The following is an 18,184-nucleotide window of genomic DNA, read 5'->3' as shown; positions in this document are numbered from 1 at the left end:
GGCCACGCACACACATGTTGCTCGCGGCAAAGAGTTATATTACACGCATGAGCCACGATTGCTGTACATGTGCCAGCTAGACCGGCGCGGCGGCCCCCCTCGTGTGCGAAAAATACCAGATAGACTTTTTTTGGGTCGCGATTGCGATTCGTTCGTATAACATCGAATGCGCGCGAAAATTTACCGCGGAAAAAGTCGAAGAAAATGTATGTACAGCATGTCTTGGTGCGTGACCTTGTTATAGATCGCGGACCCCACCTATTACTTCGCGTTTTATAATCTGTGCTCGAGCTACAAAACTCGACAGAGAGAGAGAGACAGCGAGAGCGGCTTCTGGTGATACAGAGAGATGTCGGGGCCGGAAAAATAAAAGAAGCTCGCGTTCGAGTCGTGTGTTATAACAGGGCGAGATAGAGTTACGACTTCGACACGATAAAACGCGCCAATATTTCGTATTATAATAATAAAGAGAAAGAAAGAAAAAGAGAGCGTGAATGAACCAACGAAGACGCGACGACAAGACGATTATTATGTGTACCCCCCGGGGAGCTACTGCGACTCTTCTCGACTCCGTATATAGGAGCGCGCGGCAGCGATGACAACGTTCGCAGCAGCAGCTACTATATACCATTATGATGATGACGACGACGATGATGTTTGATGTTTGTTGTAGCGCGTATAAATGTGACTTTCGCGACGCCGAGATGTTTATTTAAATGCGTGTTTTTTGTGTATATCGAGCTGGATACATCGCTATTAGATGCAATTGCATTTGGTATATGAGAAACATCGGCATTTATTATCAGCTCGGGATCGCGTTGCACAGAAGACGATAAGCTCGGTGTGTGCACTTACAAATACACAGACGTAAACTCGGAGTATGTACAGACTCATGCGCGGCTTATCGGCTTGTAAATTCAATAATATCGCGGCGGATTTTTTTTTATTGTTGTATTTTATTTTAACCGACTCGCGCCAAAGCGAACAGAGAGAGAATTAATAAAAGTTATTATTTTGAATCTAATATGTACTTTAGCTGGCTTTTATGATACACATGACAAGCGCAATCGTGGTGTATGCGTGTGCGTGCGCGAGACAGACAGGAAAGACGAAAACACAACAACGAGAGAGAGACAGAGTCGAGAGTTACATAAGGGCTTTTTAACGATTTTTTTAATCTTTCGTCAGCGGCGCGTGGTGGAGGAGATTATTATTAAATAGAAACGGCAGCGGGGGCGTTTGCGGCGGAAGGGGGGAGACAGGCCCACACGTCTGCATTGCGAATACAATTATAACAATAATACACGCGAAACAGAGAGAGAGAGAGAGAGTGAAAAAATCAACAAAATTAATATCGTCGTCATCGTGCGTCGGTCGAGAGCTCCGTAGCCGCCGTCTATACACTCCGGCACCTTGAGGCGCGGCGCGGCTTCGATGCGATTGCCCCGAGACACGACACTTGTCACGTCATCGCTTCTTCGCCGATGCACCCGAGCAGATAGTCTTATACTACGTTAGTCTTATACACCGCGCATATAATCTCGACTATTTACGATACACGATTTTCGAGCTACGTGTGTGAGTCGTAGCGTATATGGAAGCATAATTATATATAATTAGGCCGTGCCGGGGAAAAAGAGAGATAACAGCTTCTTTTTTCTCTCTCTATTTTATCTCGGAAGGAAGAGAGAGAGAGAGAGAGAGAGAGAGTGAAAAGAAAAGCAGGTTGCGTAATATTTACAATCGCGTCGCGTATAATAAATTATTATTTGTTGTATACGTGCAAAATTATGACGCGCCGAACTATTTTTAATAAAGTACAGCATTACGGGAGAAACACGATCGCACGATAGTGCACCCGCATCTATGTATATATGTATCAATAGGTAGACACGTGCGCGTATGGCCCGCTACGAAGGCTATACGACCGTAGGTGGGGTACGTGTGTGCACGATACTCCTTCCAACCGAGAAAAATATGTTTTTGCCCGAAGATCGGTACATATGCGTGTGTGTATGTAGAGAGGCTAGGAGCTGCTGCTGCTCTGCGCGCCGAGTGTACTCGGAGGCTCCAATATTAATATTTGCACGGCAGCAGACTGGCGACGACTACGACGTGTGTATATATACCTATAAAACATACGCGTGTATATGCAGTCGCGGAGCAAGCAAATGTGTGCATGACAAACTCGACGACGACGACTGCGGCTGCTCCGATCGAGCTGTCGGGGATCCTCGTGCGCTCGAGCTCGAGACGAGGCAAAAAATCTTCCACTGCGCGCGACTTTTGCCCGCGACTTTGATATACGCATGTATTCATATTTTATGTGTATAATTGTTGCCATGAATGTATGTACGATTATACGCATATAATCGAGAAGCTCGAATAAAAAAAAGGAGAAATAAAAAAAATCTCATTGCGATCATTGCGGTCACGTAGGCACTTTCTCGATGTCATTCCCGCAATGTTATACGGCGGCAGTAGCAGCAGCAGCAGCAGTCAAGACAGATAAGAGCTTGTCGCGTGCCAGCCGTAATTCAGCCAGAAATTTCGGCGATTTCTAATCGCTGTAAACAAGCGCGCAAAGTTATTCCGATAAAAAAAAGTAAGTCGATCGGTGCATCTCTCTCGTATAGCGGCCGACGACGACGACGACGCAAAGCCAAGATAGAGAGCTGAGAAAAAGAAGAAGAATTAAAAAGAAAAAAGATTTTTTTCCTCAATCGCTCGGCTCGTGAGCAAGTGTACTCAACGGAGTGCATCGTATATCTCTATGTGCATACATTGTAATACAAATTTTTTTTTCTGCGCCGCGCGACAGGTAAGTATATAATCTCGTCGGCGTACATATAAGCACACAGCAGCAGCAGCGTCGCTACATGTTTTATATGAAGAAAAATGCGATTATCATGTCGAGCACGAGAGAATGTGTCGATCTTCCCTCGTTTTTCTCTTATCGCGTATCAAGTGCTCTGCTGCCGCCTCCGCAACGCCGACGACGACAAGACGACATCGTCTTCTATATAATACATACATATAACATCGTCGGTGCGCAGCTATAATAGAGACATGACAACACGAGCGCCGATTCACGTGCGTTTCAATCCGTCCGTGTGTACATATACCAATGTATATCATATACTAACACCGTCGCCTTCGTGCAACATCTAACGAGTATACTTATTGAATATGTGTGTGTATCAAATGCGCGCGAGCAACAACAGCAACACACCTGGCCCAGTGGGAGGTCTTTCTCGCCCGCGCTATCGCGACGCTCGTTGCGTTCGACTCTTCGTGTTGCTTTTTTCCTCTCTCTCTCTCTTCTTTTCATTTTATTTTCACTCGTTTTCTTATTTTTTTTTTTTTTTCGTCATGCTCGAGCTACACGCGGCTGCGACACGAGAGAGGTCGAGCTGCGCGATCGCATTTGTTTATGCATTATTGGACACGCACGCGCGGCGCAGCATTTACTTATAGGCATATTTATACATTGGCAGCGGCAGCAGTAATGCGATCGAGTCATCGTGTCAAACCGATTGGTGGCCTCCGCACGAGTCGCGTTTATTTATCGAAAAATTCAATCGCGCGACTCTCTGCCGCTGCTGCAAATGTCTCGTATGAGGAATTTCCGACTTTCGCAGGCTATATCGAGCTGCTACTACTACTTGGCGGCAGCGGCTTCGTTATATATTTTATCTTTGAACGGGCTCGCGATGCAAAATTTAAGAAGCGATGCATCTGGAGCTGCACGAAAATCGAGGAAATAAGTCGTGCACTGCCAGCTTAATTTCTTCTTCTTTTTTTTATTGCGCGTATCAATCGGTGCGTTGTCATAACAGCTGATTAAACTCGATATAGACGGCTTTAATGTGTCTGCACTTTCGGAGCTGCTCGATTTATAAGTACGGCTCGCGCTTGATATTATTAGTTGTTCCGAGCGAACGTGTGTGGGTATGTGCGCTATAAACGCATCGTCTTGTACATACAGCTGTGTACATGATGTAACGATAAGCACGGCTAAAGGTATATGAGTGCCGATTATCGATGGATTTGGCAAAAAAAAGAAGAGACGAAGAAGAAAATAAAAAAGAAATAAACGATTGAAAACAAAAACTTGGCGTATCATACAAGTCTGTGTGCGTGCCTCGCTTCAAAAACACTCGCTTCGCGCAGCACACAAGGAGGCAGAAATTCGATAAGAATGATCGAAACGTGCGCACAAGGGGGTCTTGCGGACTCGAGCTCGACTCGTCGAGGTTCCGTGCCGCTACGCGTATAACACGCCGTATATAGCAGAGAGAATATGAGACATTAGTGGTGTGCAGTGGGTATATGCGTATGAGTGTGTGTGAGTGTGCGACGCAGTCGAGAAGGAGGAAGAAATAAAGAAAAAGAAGAGAGGCGCGATAAAGGCCCCGAGAGTCTCTCGACTCGATCGCACCGAGCGGTAAACAAGCCATGCACGCGATTCGTCGCTTTCTCAGAGTAGAGAGAGAGAGATTATATACACGTATATAGCATGAATGCAATTGTAAGTTGTGCATCGGGTACGTCTAGCGTCGCGCCGATCGTGTACGTATAGTAGCAAGCACATATCGTCGTTGTCGTCGATGCGTCGACGGATTTCATATACAACCGAGAGCGCAGGCAATTGTCGCGTTGTTGTCTACTCTTATGCAATTAAAAACAAATACACACACACGACTTGGGCGCAGAGAATCGAGCGAGTGTATATATTTATTGTTATTATTGATTCGTTGCGCGCGCGCACGCCGCGAGCTAATAAATTTTCTGCATTGTCTGTATATTTATCGCTCGACTCGTACGTAGTAGAATGAAAAAAAAGAAGAGCAACAATAAAAAATTACGCTCGTACAGGAAAGCGAGAGAATTTTTCGTTCCAAAGCGCATGTATTCGAGAGAGTATGCGATAAGCTCGATTGCTCAGCGAGACAGACGCGCGCCGTCGAGGTAAATTTCGGCGCGAGTCGCTGATCGGCATATCATCAGGACGATCGGACGCTCGAGCGATATACCGACGACAGATCGATGATTCTTATATTTTCGTTTCTTTTTTTTTTCATTATAATATTGTTTTTGTTGTTGTTGTTGTTGTTGTTATTGATTGGATCACGAAGCGATTGGCGAATTTTGCAACTAAACGGAGAAAAAGAGCCGCGTACCGAGAATAGAATCGAGCGATAAGAGCACTACTATATACTACTTGAGCTGCAGCGCAAGTCGAGCTTAGACGCGGATAATAATGTACAATATCGACGTGCGTAAGCTACACGTGCGTCGAGCGCGCATTGCTGCCGCACTATTATATACTGGGAAAATCTCTCACGATAAGTATTACACACATATGTGTAGTTTGCCTAGAGACTAATCGCGAGTTTAGAAGCACTCGAGTGCCAACAAATCTCGCGGCGCGCACACAAATGTGTAACGCGCGATGAATAACACGCCGCTGGTATAATACAGAGTTGTCCCGCGCGAGCATGTGCCATAAATTTTGCTCTACATACGCGCGCGGAGACATCCCTGAAGCGCTAAGTAAAAGCTATATAAGAGTTTGGGTGACGATTTTCCCGCGGTACATCATAGTTTGTCGTGTCTCGATTCGCGCGCGTGTACATAATGGCGCAGTCCCGCGGGCTAAGGCCGCAATAATTAGATAAACGCCAGATGTCCAGCAGTCCCCCCCAGTCAATATGGATTCCGAAAAAAACTCGCAGCTCTCTTTCTTCCAAGTAGCTGCTGATCTACTAAAGATGTGCGTGTGCGATGGCGCAGATCGTCATCTATATAAATAATGTCGCATGCGTGCCACATTAACATTATCCATTGTCTCTCTCGCTGGTTTGTCTCATCATCGTATCATCGCGCGCACGGGCTGCTCGCGAGCTCTGTTACTCTACTACAAGACTCTATAACTACTACTTCGAGTGAGAGCTCGCCTCGACGACGAGAGTAAAGGCAAAAGACAAGAACGACGAAAGGAGAGAAGAATTAAGTGGCAGCTCTCCCACCGGCGCATCGCAGGCTGTGTACGTCTGTTGCCGCCACCGCCGCCGCCTCATCTTTGTGTATAATACGTCTGTCTCTGTGTGTGTATGTATGTATGTGTGTGTGTGTACGTAATAAAATATAAGACCCCTGCGAGTGCGCGGCACGAATCCTTTGATCTCTCGCTTCCACACACATACAATATTATACATATAGCTATATCGCTACGCTTTACTGATGCTGTTGCTGCCTGTGTTTCTGCGCCGCGTTGCTTTGGTCAAATGTATAAAATATATTTAATAGAAGCCTGGCCAGGTTCTTTCTTTCTCTCACTCTGCCTTTCGCAGGTATATGCGCTCTCGCCCTAACCGAAAAATGTTTTCGCTCTCTTTTTCCTCTTTCACCACGAGTCTGAAGTCTCTGTCTCTGCTGCTGCTGCTGCTGCTGCTGATGTGGCTGCTGTCAAGCAAGCGCGACGTGCAAAATACGCCAAGGTTAAGTTAAAAGACACAAGGCGGACGTCTGAGTGTGCTTGTGCGACGTCGCTTCTTTTCTCCTTATCTTTGCAGCCTGACTCTGACTGACTGACTGACTGACGCACACACACACACCCGACACGGGAAGATTCGTCCAAGCGATACATGGATATATGTTCTTCGGTGCGTGCTGTTGTAAATTTTGGGATTTTATTATGATTTGTTTCGGCGCAGAGGCAACCTCGAGAATTCGTGTCTCGCTTACTCTCTCACACACACACAGTGCGATAATAATGTACGAGAGACGAGAGACAAAAATGCACTCGGAGCCTAGCGGGACAAGTATTAACGTGAGAATTCCGAAACACACGACGACTCTCGCATATGGGACAGTCCAAACGCTGTCGGAGGACACTCGTGAAGCCATCCGAGTTTGGAAAATCTATACTTGAAAATTCAATGACGAAAAAAGAAACATCGAGGCTCATAGGTCGAATCCACCACTACTACTACTACCATCGCTGCTGGTGCTGGTCTTGCCCCCTGTAGAGGCGCGCCACCGCCGCGCCATATACCACCGACACAGCAGCAACGATAATCCGTTCCACCCGTGTTACGCGCTCGACTCGCATATATAATATAATAAAATACATAAGCGAAGGCCGCGAGAGACGAGAGAGAGAAAATCTCACGGCACTCGGGCGCTCCGCGGTGCCTCTTTCTCGATCCTGCTGCGCTTCGATCGCTGCACTCGGCTGGCTCTATATACATAGAATGTTTGCACGAGTCCGAGCTGCAGCGGTGGCGGCGGTGGCATGGCTCGAGCTCCTCGAGAGCCGCGCATACACACACGTACTTATATACGTAGACATGTATAATATAAGCTCCCAAGCAGCCACTACGCATTGTAATAATAATCCGCAAAAGATATTCGCTCGTAAAGTGTCTCGCAGTCGACAGAAGATGGCTACTGTACCTCAGCGGGAGGTATGTTCTGCCATGTATGTGTGTCTCTGTGTGTGCGTGTATATATCGAATATGCACACGTACAGAGAAACGTTTGTGCATGTATACCCATGCTCACCAGGGGTCCTCCCACCTCTCTCTTTCTCTCTCTCTCTTTCTCTGACTCTCGGATTCGAAGAGCCTCCGTGCAGTCGGAGCCTCTCTCGCTCGACGAATATATTCTCTTGGCTTCGCGGCTTGTCTCGATCATTCCGCAATTTTATCGCATTAAAATATATCTATACGTATAATAATGCACATTCTATGCGAGATATAGCATCCGAAAAGGTGCTGTAGCCGCCTGTAATATAATACAATGTGCGTCAAGCTTAATTGCTCCCGAAGCCCGCTGCGCGCACGAAGCGGAGCAGCCCCCGAAAATTCAATGAGTCGAGCTTTAATTTTACCGGGGGGCCCCGCGAGCTCTCTCTCTCTCTCGTGAGTTATTAGCCTCCGACAAAGTATTCGCTGCCGCTGATACTGCAATTACGAGCAAAATCTCGTCCAGCTCGAGAGTCCGGGCTCCGAAATAAAAAAAACAACAACAACGGCGTTATTTAGATGCGCGGCAACATCGGCTACATAGCACGCAGACTGCAGACGTACAACCCTGTATATATATACGCGCGCATTAGGGATCGTCGGCTCTCTCACATTAAAATGGTCCCAAGCCAAATTAGTCTATGCTCGCTCCGCGTATACCTGGTAATTACTCCGTTTAACGAAATCGCTCTTTAATTTTCACAATATAGCTCTGAGCGTGGATATAAGAGCGGACGAGTATGCCTGCGGAGTCTTGAGAGTCGCTGGCGCCTCTTCAAACGGCGGGGGCCCCAGAGTCGAATTTATTTCTCTCTTTCTCTCTCTTCCCCGAGCGAGAGAGAGCCTATATCTGACAAATGATATGCGCGCGCCCGTATAGATGTGTGTGTGTATGCATACAGTATACGATGTATATACGCGAGTGAAGAAGAAAGACAGAGAAGGACGAGGAGCAGCAAGAGAGCCACAGGACCTCCCACGTTGAAAACGGCTCCACTCTCTTGTCGTATATACATACAAGTATTATACGTTGGTGTGTGTAGGTATTATGGCTGCGAGAACTTCCTCTTTATCCATGCACACACACACACACACGCATACACTCGCGAGAGCGAGATCTCCACAATATCCTGAGCGAAAGAAGCAACACGGCAAAAGAGAGAAGCCAATTGATTTGAATGGCTTTGGCTTCTTCCTTTTTGCTCTTTCTCGTCGTCGTCGTCTTCGTCGTAGTGGTCGTTGTCGCAGTCCAGTGTATGCAGGCAGGATTATAATACCGCCACAGATACACACACAGACCTCATGCCACATAGACGCGCGCAAATCATGCGTAGGCGCGTGGTGCTAATCGCCCGGGTAATTTTATGCGCGCACACGTGTGCATGAGGAGGGAACACCGTATGTATAATAAAATCGCTGCGCGTGATAAGACGATTGCGGCACGCGCAGTTCGGATGATTAATTAGCGGAATTTCATGATGTATACATGAGTCTGCATTCGTGACTGTTGCGTGTCGTTATAAACACCGCAGCGTGTCCCGGCGACAAAAGATAAGCCGGTCCGAAGAAAACATTTTTCGCGACTCGCCTTCGTATATATATGCTCCTCCTTCGTGCGTGGCAGGTAAAAATCTCTCTGCGCAGGGTGAACGAACATTTGGGCTGCAGTGCAGTCTGCAGAGTGCACACAAAACACCTGCGAGCACCTCCGAGCTCGGTCGAAATTTTAGGCTGTTTTTTAAGTAAGTATATACCACACACGAGGCGGCGGCGGCGGCCGAAGGAACGACACCTCTGGCTGCGCGCGAGAGAGCTCGAACGAGTGAGTATTATACCCATCGCGAGCTGCTGCTGCTGTTGCTGCGGCGGCGACGGCGACGGCGGCTACGATGGCTCACCGGACCACACACGAAGGCCCGCTTACATATACAAAGTCTCTCTCTCTCTGTCTGCACAGGTGTGTATGTGTGTGTGTTGTATTGGAACGCAGAGTGCATGGCTCAACCGAGAGAGAGAGAAAGAGAGAGAGAGAGCAACACAGAGCGCCGGCAGCAAAATACTTTCCACCTTGTGGCTGACTGCGAGTCCTTTGTATTTTTTTCCTTTTTTTTCTCGATCATCTCCTTTCTTTCACCTCGCCACGACGACCACTGCCCGTCGCGCGTTTATATCCCCCTGTGTGGCTAATTGTCGCTGCGTTAACTAATTAACGCGCAAGTGGCGGTGGTGGTGGCGAGAGAGACGCGCGCCCCCCGCACCGCAGATCTTCGCACACAGGACAATTTTCAGCTTCCGTGCTGAGCGAGCAGAGCAAAAGCTTGCGCAGGAAATTGAGAGGCGGCGGCATTAGTGGCGGTTTTTTTGTCAGATCGGCGTAAATGAAGGACCCGTACATATCTTTTACTCATTTTTTACCTCAAAATAAAAAAAAGAAATAAAAAAAACAGGTAGAAGAAGAGAGAGACACACAGAGAGGGAGTCTGCTGAAAGGGAGGAGGATTCGTCCCGTAATATATATGGAAACGGCAACAATACACGTGATACATATTATAAAAGCTGCGCTCTATATACCCGAAAGGTCTTCAAACGACACCGACGCGCGCGCGCAAAACTTCAGAGTCGTACACACTCAACCCATTATATAAAATATAAAAAAAAAGAAAAAGAAAAAGAAAAAAGAAAAAGGCGATCAAGCCGGAGAGCACAAGGCATTCCCCGAGTTTTATAAACGTATTATACACAGGACCCGTGCGTACTATATATACCGGCCGCATATTATACATGTATACCTGCACACATATACATAGTCGCAGCAAAAGTCAGCCACACGTATTTTCATTCTTACGTGTATTCCTTCTCTCCTTTATATATATCAGCATATATACAACCATAAGCTCGGTCACGCACATAAGCATACGATGTATGGTCGCGAGCAAACATCTCGGACGGCTGTATATACGAGAGATGGAGAGAGCCGAGAAAAATGACACGTACGTCGACGGCATATAATGGTCACATACATAGTGACAAAAAGTCAAAAAAGCGCCAAAGGTGCGTCGTCGTCTTCGTATTATACGCGACGTATATTACGAGCGAAAATAATACAATAATACGGCGGATCTTCAATTTTTGGGAGACCTATGCGAGAGCGTATAATAATATGAGAATCGCGCGCAAAAGAGGCAAAAGACCTCCGGCCGAGGCCGATGCGTCGAGGTGGTCCAACACACGGTAGCGGCGCACACACCCCCAGTAGAGCTGCTCGTCGCTCATATATACGCTCACGCAGCTCTCTCACCGTATATAAGTAGTCCGTATATTATGTGTGTGTGTGTGTGTGTGGAATATATGCATAGCTGGGGCATTATATGCACGATGAAGATGTAAAGGAAGACGATCGATATTAGTAACGGCATCGATTTCTCGAAATATTTCGTAAAATGTACGCCAGCTGCCACTGCTCCTTATAATGTCCCTATATGTATAGTAATGCATCATTGAAATGCGTTTGTCGCAGTGTGTCCATAGCGGCCTACATTTTCCCATAGTTCACAAAGATAAATGCAAAGGCCGAAGAGACACGGTCAAACATGAGGACGGCGCAAGGACAATGGCTGAGATATCCCTCGTCAACACCTCGTGCAAGGTAAACTATGTGCGGCCGGAATTTTTATCGCACTCTCTCGATGGCCCATAGCTCGATGGGCGATGCGCGTGACCCCTTACACATAATACGTTATGTGCGGATGCTAAACTCGAGGGCAGAGAGAGAGATACCTACCATATATATAGGTTTTATGTTATACATATGAATGGCTAAACGTGTGCGGAACAATGAGGAAAAAAGGCGAACGTTACATTATTAGACGTGGTGTGGTGTCCCTTTTTATTTTTCTAACTGTTATGTGTATCATTGCGCTCATGTTGTACGGGGCCAAGTGCATGCGATTATAAAAACTCGCATTCCCACGTGGGACATCCCGACGAGAGACACACAGAGAGAGCTATGTACGGTGGAAAGAAGTAGAACAAGAGCAAGACGAACGACGATGAGCGCAAACACTCACCCCACAAGCTAGCAGCGATTCAACTGCCCCTACTAACACACATTTATATCTGCGGGCCGAAAATATGCTAATTCTCTCTTTGCCACTCTCTCTCTCTCTCTGTCTATATGCATAATAATACCCGAGAGCTTAAAAAGCAACCCTCTTGTGTCTTGTCTTTACCCCAATTGTTTTGTCAACTTCTTTGCTCTAGCTCTTCTTCTTCTACTACCTATACTGCTACCACTTCTGATTCTCTCTCTCATTTTTTTTCTTTGTCACACGTCGTTGTGCGCTGGGCATTAGCATATTGGGAGCAAGATAGATAGACGCGCGCGAATATCACGTACACAGAGAACACACGGGCACAAAGACGCAAACCTGTCTTCTCGTACGGGAGAGAAAAGAAAGTGAGCGATTTTCGCCAACGGTCCTAGTCAAGGATACCGGTTTTTCTCCCCCCGAGTGACTGCTGTGTGTATGTGTACCTATGCGGCCGGCTATAACCAGCTACCGTTCAGCTTCTCATCATCTTTACTTGCTCGACGACGACTAATCTAGAGGCTGTATCTCTATAAAACCCGACAGGTCCACCTTTGAGACCTGGTGCTGGTGCTGTTGCCTACGGGACGGGACGCTTCGTCCCGTACTGGAATACCATTGCTTTTCATATTTTTTTCTCTCTCTGTCTCATTGTCGCTCGCGATTTCGGCCTCGCGCGTACGGATACACGTGCGGAATGATAAAACGTGCGAACCTCGGACTGCTGGTTCGTTTCAATCTTTCGCTTCTCTGGCTGGCGTACTACTACCAGCGATGCGAGGTATACATAATAATATATAAAAATAGAACGAGTTTGATCGAGACCGTTGTTGGGTCCACGAAACGCGCGCAAATTTTTACTCGCCATCGTGCTCGCAACGACTTTAATTTTTTTTTTTCATAAAATATATTCCTAACGATCTTTTTGCTTGAAGGCTGCGTAGTGTACGCCAGATAGACGGTCTTTCCAGTACGCAAAAAAAATGTATGCGAACGAAAGTTCGAGTTAGATCGTGTCAGCTCTTTTCTGTACATATGACACGATATTGCAGTTGCTGCCGAGCTGATCTTTAAAACGAATCTCGTATTTACAAGGTATATACCCAACACACTGGTCCACAAAGGACAATATGATCATTTTCGTTGCGCTTCCTATGTACAGCCATTGTCGCAACTTCTAGTTTCTCTCTCTTTCTCTTTCAGGTACTAGTATGATGCAGCGCAAATCTTTAACGAACTTCCAAGCCCTGTAGTATACGTACTGCAGGCAGAGATATCTTCGTCTTGGCTCTTTCGTACACCAAATTTTTCGAGGCTCTAAGAGAGAAACGGATCGAGGAGAAAGAAAAAAGAGGAGCCCCCTGCGCACAGATCGACAACAGCAACAGCAGCAGTCGTCTCAGCAGGAGCACTCCCCCGCCTGCTTTTTTCAAACATAATTCGAGAAAGAGAAGAGAAGCGAGAGAGGAGAGAAAGTATAGCGAGGATAATCCCATCTCCCGGTGTAAAGCGCGTATGTGTGCATATACCCTACATATAACATGCTCCATCTGATCCCCCATGGACCGTCATGCGGATCGCGGGTACTGCAGGAGCTGAGCACGGAGAAAGAGAGAGAGAGAGAGAGCAAAGATTTATATTATATATTTGTAAGAAGCTGCGAAGGACAATTGAATCTTAGAACTGTCTCTCTTGGGCGCGCGAGCGTGAGCGATACACATACACATACGATATATCCTACGCACGGCGCACATGTCTGCGTTTACATGTGCGTGTGTGCGTCAAGCGAATCTTTTGCTTTCTTCACCTTTTACACGGATCGTGACTACGTTATTGTCGATTTTTATAGTAGTTACCTACACCCAGGGACGGACCGGCGGACGGACGTACGCACACACACACACGCGCGTGTGTGTAATATTTACGCACGAGCGAAGAAAGAGACGACGAAGACGAGGCACATTTCCTCTTTCTGTGTGTGCGTGGATGTGCGTATGCGTGTACTTAGGCTCAACTCCAGAAGGGGAACATCGTCGCGAAATGGAAAAGCTCTAGGAGATCTCGGCACAAAGAGTACCTACGTACGTACGTGTACGCGCAGGTTTAAATATTATTATGGATCGAGGACTCCAGGGGCAGCCGCCGCGCCTGTGCGTGCCGATATATCCTATGTATGCTGCTGCTTTTTGTTCGGCCAAAGTACAAAGAAGAGCTGCTGCTGCTGCACGCACACTGACATACACAGAGAGAGAGAAAGAACGAGCGAGTGAGGAGACGACGTGCATTAGACATTTTTCGAGCTATTACGTACGGAGAGCAACTGTCCGCCGAGCGTTTACTACTACTATACTGTATAAGACAGATGCGCGACGACGACGCAATGCCGCAATTCATTTTTTTTCCAGCTTTCTGGGAATATTTCAAGAGAGCCATAGGAGGAGAGAAAAAATACCTATACATAATCCTGACGCGGTGCCAGTGCAATTCATAGTAGCGATAGGGTGATAGATTGCCGGCGCGTCGCGAAGGGGTCAGTTCATCTCGTGGAAAAGGGGGTTACTCGATTCAGGTACACTTTTGTATCTTTTTTGCGGGCTTTTGTGCGAAAGCGTGAAACGGATCCGCGCTCACGAATTTATACTTTCCCAAAATGTGCCGTAATGCAACAGATTTAATACACCCGAGCGAAAAAAGGGATGATATGAATAGGGTTGAGACTTGCGGGATCTCGCGCGCGAGCGCGTTAAATTTACGAAAATCCACGTGTGATCTGTTTTACGGCATTTTCGTGTATTTCGTTCGATTTCGTGTTTCACACGTATCGTTCGCGAATGTTGTATAGACTTTTCGGGACTGAACAATGAAAAAAGGTGTAAGTTTGAGGAAGAAGATGTATATAAATTCGAGACTGAAAAAATAACCCGCATATTACATTACACTATATTGTACATTATTTTCTCTATAAACTTAGGAAACAAGAGAGAAAGAGGTGTATATCTAACAGCGTATAAACGTGTAAGCTAATAAGCTTTGATGTGAAAAACCGATCGTTTCATCCGAGTCATTTTCCTGCAAGTTAAAACGATATAAACAGAACTCGAGGCTTCGCGGAATTCCCGAACGAAGAACGACCGATTAGCACTTTCATTCATGAATATATAACCGCAGGTACATCATCATCGACAGCGACGCCGGCGTATATATGTATATATTTATGTTTATAAAGAACGCGTCTTTACAAGCGCGGATCGTGACGTTCACGAGCGAAAGTCTAATTGGTCTCGCGAGCTCGTTGGGTATTATAAACACGCGTCTTCGATCCGAAATAGATGATCGAATTCGATCGAAAAACAAGCTGATAGATCTGATTTTTTTCTGTACGCAATTTTATTTTTCACGTCTCTCAAACTTTACACGAATTTTCGTCGAGATACACAAAGCAAAAAGAATCTCTATCATTCGGGTCGTGACGCTTCAAGGGCGAGAACGAAGGTGAGCAAAGAAGACTCGAAGCATAATCGCGGATCGGTAATTCGAATAACGCACGTAGCAGCACACACCTTTTTCCGCACCGGGCAATTGTCGAGCGAGCGCAACACGTGTCTGCACGCGGTGCGATATATATAATACGACACAGACACAGACACAGACACAGGCAAGGCCTCCTCCCCCGACTGGAATCGCGCGCCGCTCTGATTTTATACACGTTCTCTCTCTCTCGCTGTCCCCGAGTAGAACGTGCGGGGGAGGGGACACCCACGCACGTGTATATAGTGTGCATTCAATGGATCAGAGAGAGCATGTGCTACACGCTATTATATAGGCGAAAAATCATTTAAATGTCCGGGCTTTTCTCGGCTCGTTGCACGCGTGCGCACGGATATACTATACCGGAGGGGAGACATTTAAAAAACTGCTATGCGGCGATTATTTCGCGCATGTATCAGAAGCTCTCAACCCTCTTTTTTTTGTTAACTCCGTCAGATAATAATCGCCGGTACTAACATGCGCGACAAGTGCAATTGCCACTATATATTACACATTACGTACCACCCATGAGCGCCGCGAGCCACATCTCGTTTGCTAATTCATGCTATATAAACGTGTAATTTGCGTCTCCCCGTGTATCGTATATATCACACACACACAATGCCAAAAGTACTCCATATAGGCGCGCGTGATCCGGTTGAAGTCCATTAGCTGCGGAGAGCGGGATGACCACCAGCAGCTTCTCATCTCATCTCTCGGCTCTATTCATAATAAGCGGAACTGGTTTCTGGACCTCTCTACTATCCAAGACTTGTCGCGAGACTAGATACTACTATACGCGTATTATGTACACACGCGCGCAAGTGTGTGTACCGCATACCGCAGACACCCGTCAACCGCGCGCTTATACGCGTTTACAAGTTGGGGGCCCTCGAGGATGACGATGATCGGTAATAGCCACGCGCGCGCGATAATAGTTGAACGTCTGACAGGACTATTATGTGGAAGAGAAAGACTCGAGAGTGCTTACCAGTGAAAAAAGCCCCAGAGCAGTCGAGAGTAGTTTGCCTCCTTCTCGTGTCTAGTCCTCTTTGCGAGTCGAGATTTTTTATTTATTTATGTCCTGGAATCGCTGCTGCTTTCCACACACAATTCAGATTCGATCACTCGACACGCTGATAATAATAACGTTACGAGATAATTGTCAAAAGTCGCAAAACACACTGACACCGGGGGCAACTTTTGCGGGTAACTCTTCGATTCGAAATCGTTTCGATCGATAATGATCAAAAGTTCAACGGTCTCGCGTGCGTTACAACGATAACAACAAAAAAATAATCGATAACAACGTGGGTTGACGATGGTTGCTCGACCACCCCCTCGTGCGTATACGCGATCAACGAAGACGTCTGTGTTTTCTGCGATTCAAAGTCAGCCAGCCATATCTCACGCGAGTTGCGTCTTCGGCCAAGGACTGTTCGAAACTGAGTTTGAAAGAAACACACCATGCACGGAAGAACAACACGCGGACCGCTGCCGCCGTATAGCCGTCGCCGCCACCACGAGAAGAGTAGAGAGAGAGAGAGAGAAAGAGAGAGAGCGATACACATAATGCCCATGGTGTGCTGCTGCTGCCGATGCTCCCCTACCTTAAGGCTCTGAGAAGGCCTGCTTATACTTGCCGCCGCCGCCGCCGCGCCGTCGTCATCATCGTCGTCGTCGTTTGTATATACTCAAGCTTTTCCATATATATCTATATATACAACACACGCACCACAGGCCGTGTGTGCCGCTGCCGTGCACACGAGAACTCCATGCCTACAGAAGAAATAGTGGGGGCCCCTTACAAAGAAGATCCTTACGACGACGACGGCGAGAATCGAGAGAGAAGAAAGAGAGGGAACGAGAGCGCGTGTGCCGGCCCCGGCATATATACACACTAACACACGCATTGCACACGCATTATATGCGTATACACGTATAGAGGACTGCAAGTATTATTTTCTTCCTTCGCGCACAGCTCTTTCTCTCTTGGCGCGATCTTCCTTCTTAGACGGGGGCTCGGATCGCCTCTCTCTCATTCTTATCATTCGTGTGTGCGCTGCGTGCACCACCTTACGTATAGGGCCCCCATACCCACCCCCTCCGCCGTCGTCGGGGCCAAAGAGAGAAAGAGACGAGACGAGACCATGAAGTAGCAGCTGCCACACTTTTTCGCGCGCTCAAACTTCTTGTAGCATAAAGGTATTATGTATAAGCTGCCGAACTGCTGCGCTTCCTTCCAAGTGCAATTCCTCTATTTGCTACGACTCACCTATATATATTTTTCTTTACAGCTTCTTTTCTTATATACCAATTTGATTCGAGGGTGGCACGTAGGCAGCGCATGATCGATGGAACAGAGAGAGAAAGAAAGAAAGAAAGAAAAAGACTCCGCATCAACCCCCCGCACCAGACGCAATGGTCCAAGCCTTGCCCAATTTTTCGAGGCGCAAGAAAAATTAGAAAAAGGCTTACTTCTTCGCGCGATAGCTCCTTGCGTCAACTATCATTATTTTCTCAAGTACCTTCGCGAGTGTGCGTGAGCAAGCTCTTTTATTTATACGCGCCGTTTTACTCATCGACGATACGCGATCTTAATTTATTTACCCTCCTTTTTTTCACCTCCCTCCCGAACAAAGAGTCGACGCGGGCCGAATTTTCACACAGTCCCCGGTGTACTTGCACACGCTGAAAGCTCGCATTCATATTTAATAATGAACGATGAAGTTCAGAGATAGGAAGATCCAATTGAGATTTTCCCTCGACCTTGACCCGAATGAAGTATAAATAGACGAAAAAAAAATGAAAGAGGCTCTTTGTTCGGCGGTGGGACAGAAATTCGAAGTTCGAAACTTCGTTATCACTCGGATGTGACTTCAAAAAACGTAGATCGTAACTTCAATCGACGCAGCGAAGCTCTATGAGCACAATAATAACAATGATATACACAACGCACATGTGTGTTTACAAAAACAGAAAGCAGACATCGATATATAGGCGTGCGTATTATTACGTATAAAATAATGAATGAAG

This window comes from Trichogramma pretiosum, unplaced genomic scaffold (assembly GCF_000599845.2).
Source record: "Trichogramma pretiosum strain Unisexual culture from Peru unplaced genomic scaffold, Tpre_2.0 scaffold121, whole genome shotgun sequence".
NCBI lineage: Eukaryota > Metazoa > Arthropoda > Insecta > Hymenoptera > Trichogrammatidae > Trichogramma > Trichogramma pretiosum.
The sequence above is the reverse complement of the archived record's forward strand: the minus strand, read 5'-3'. Positions refer to the sequence as shown.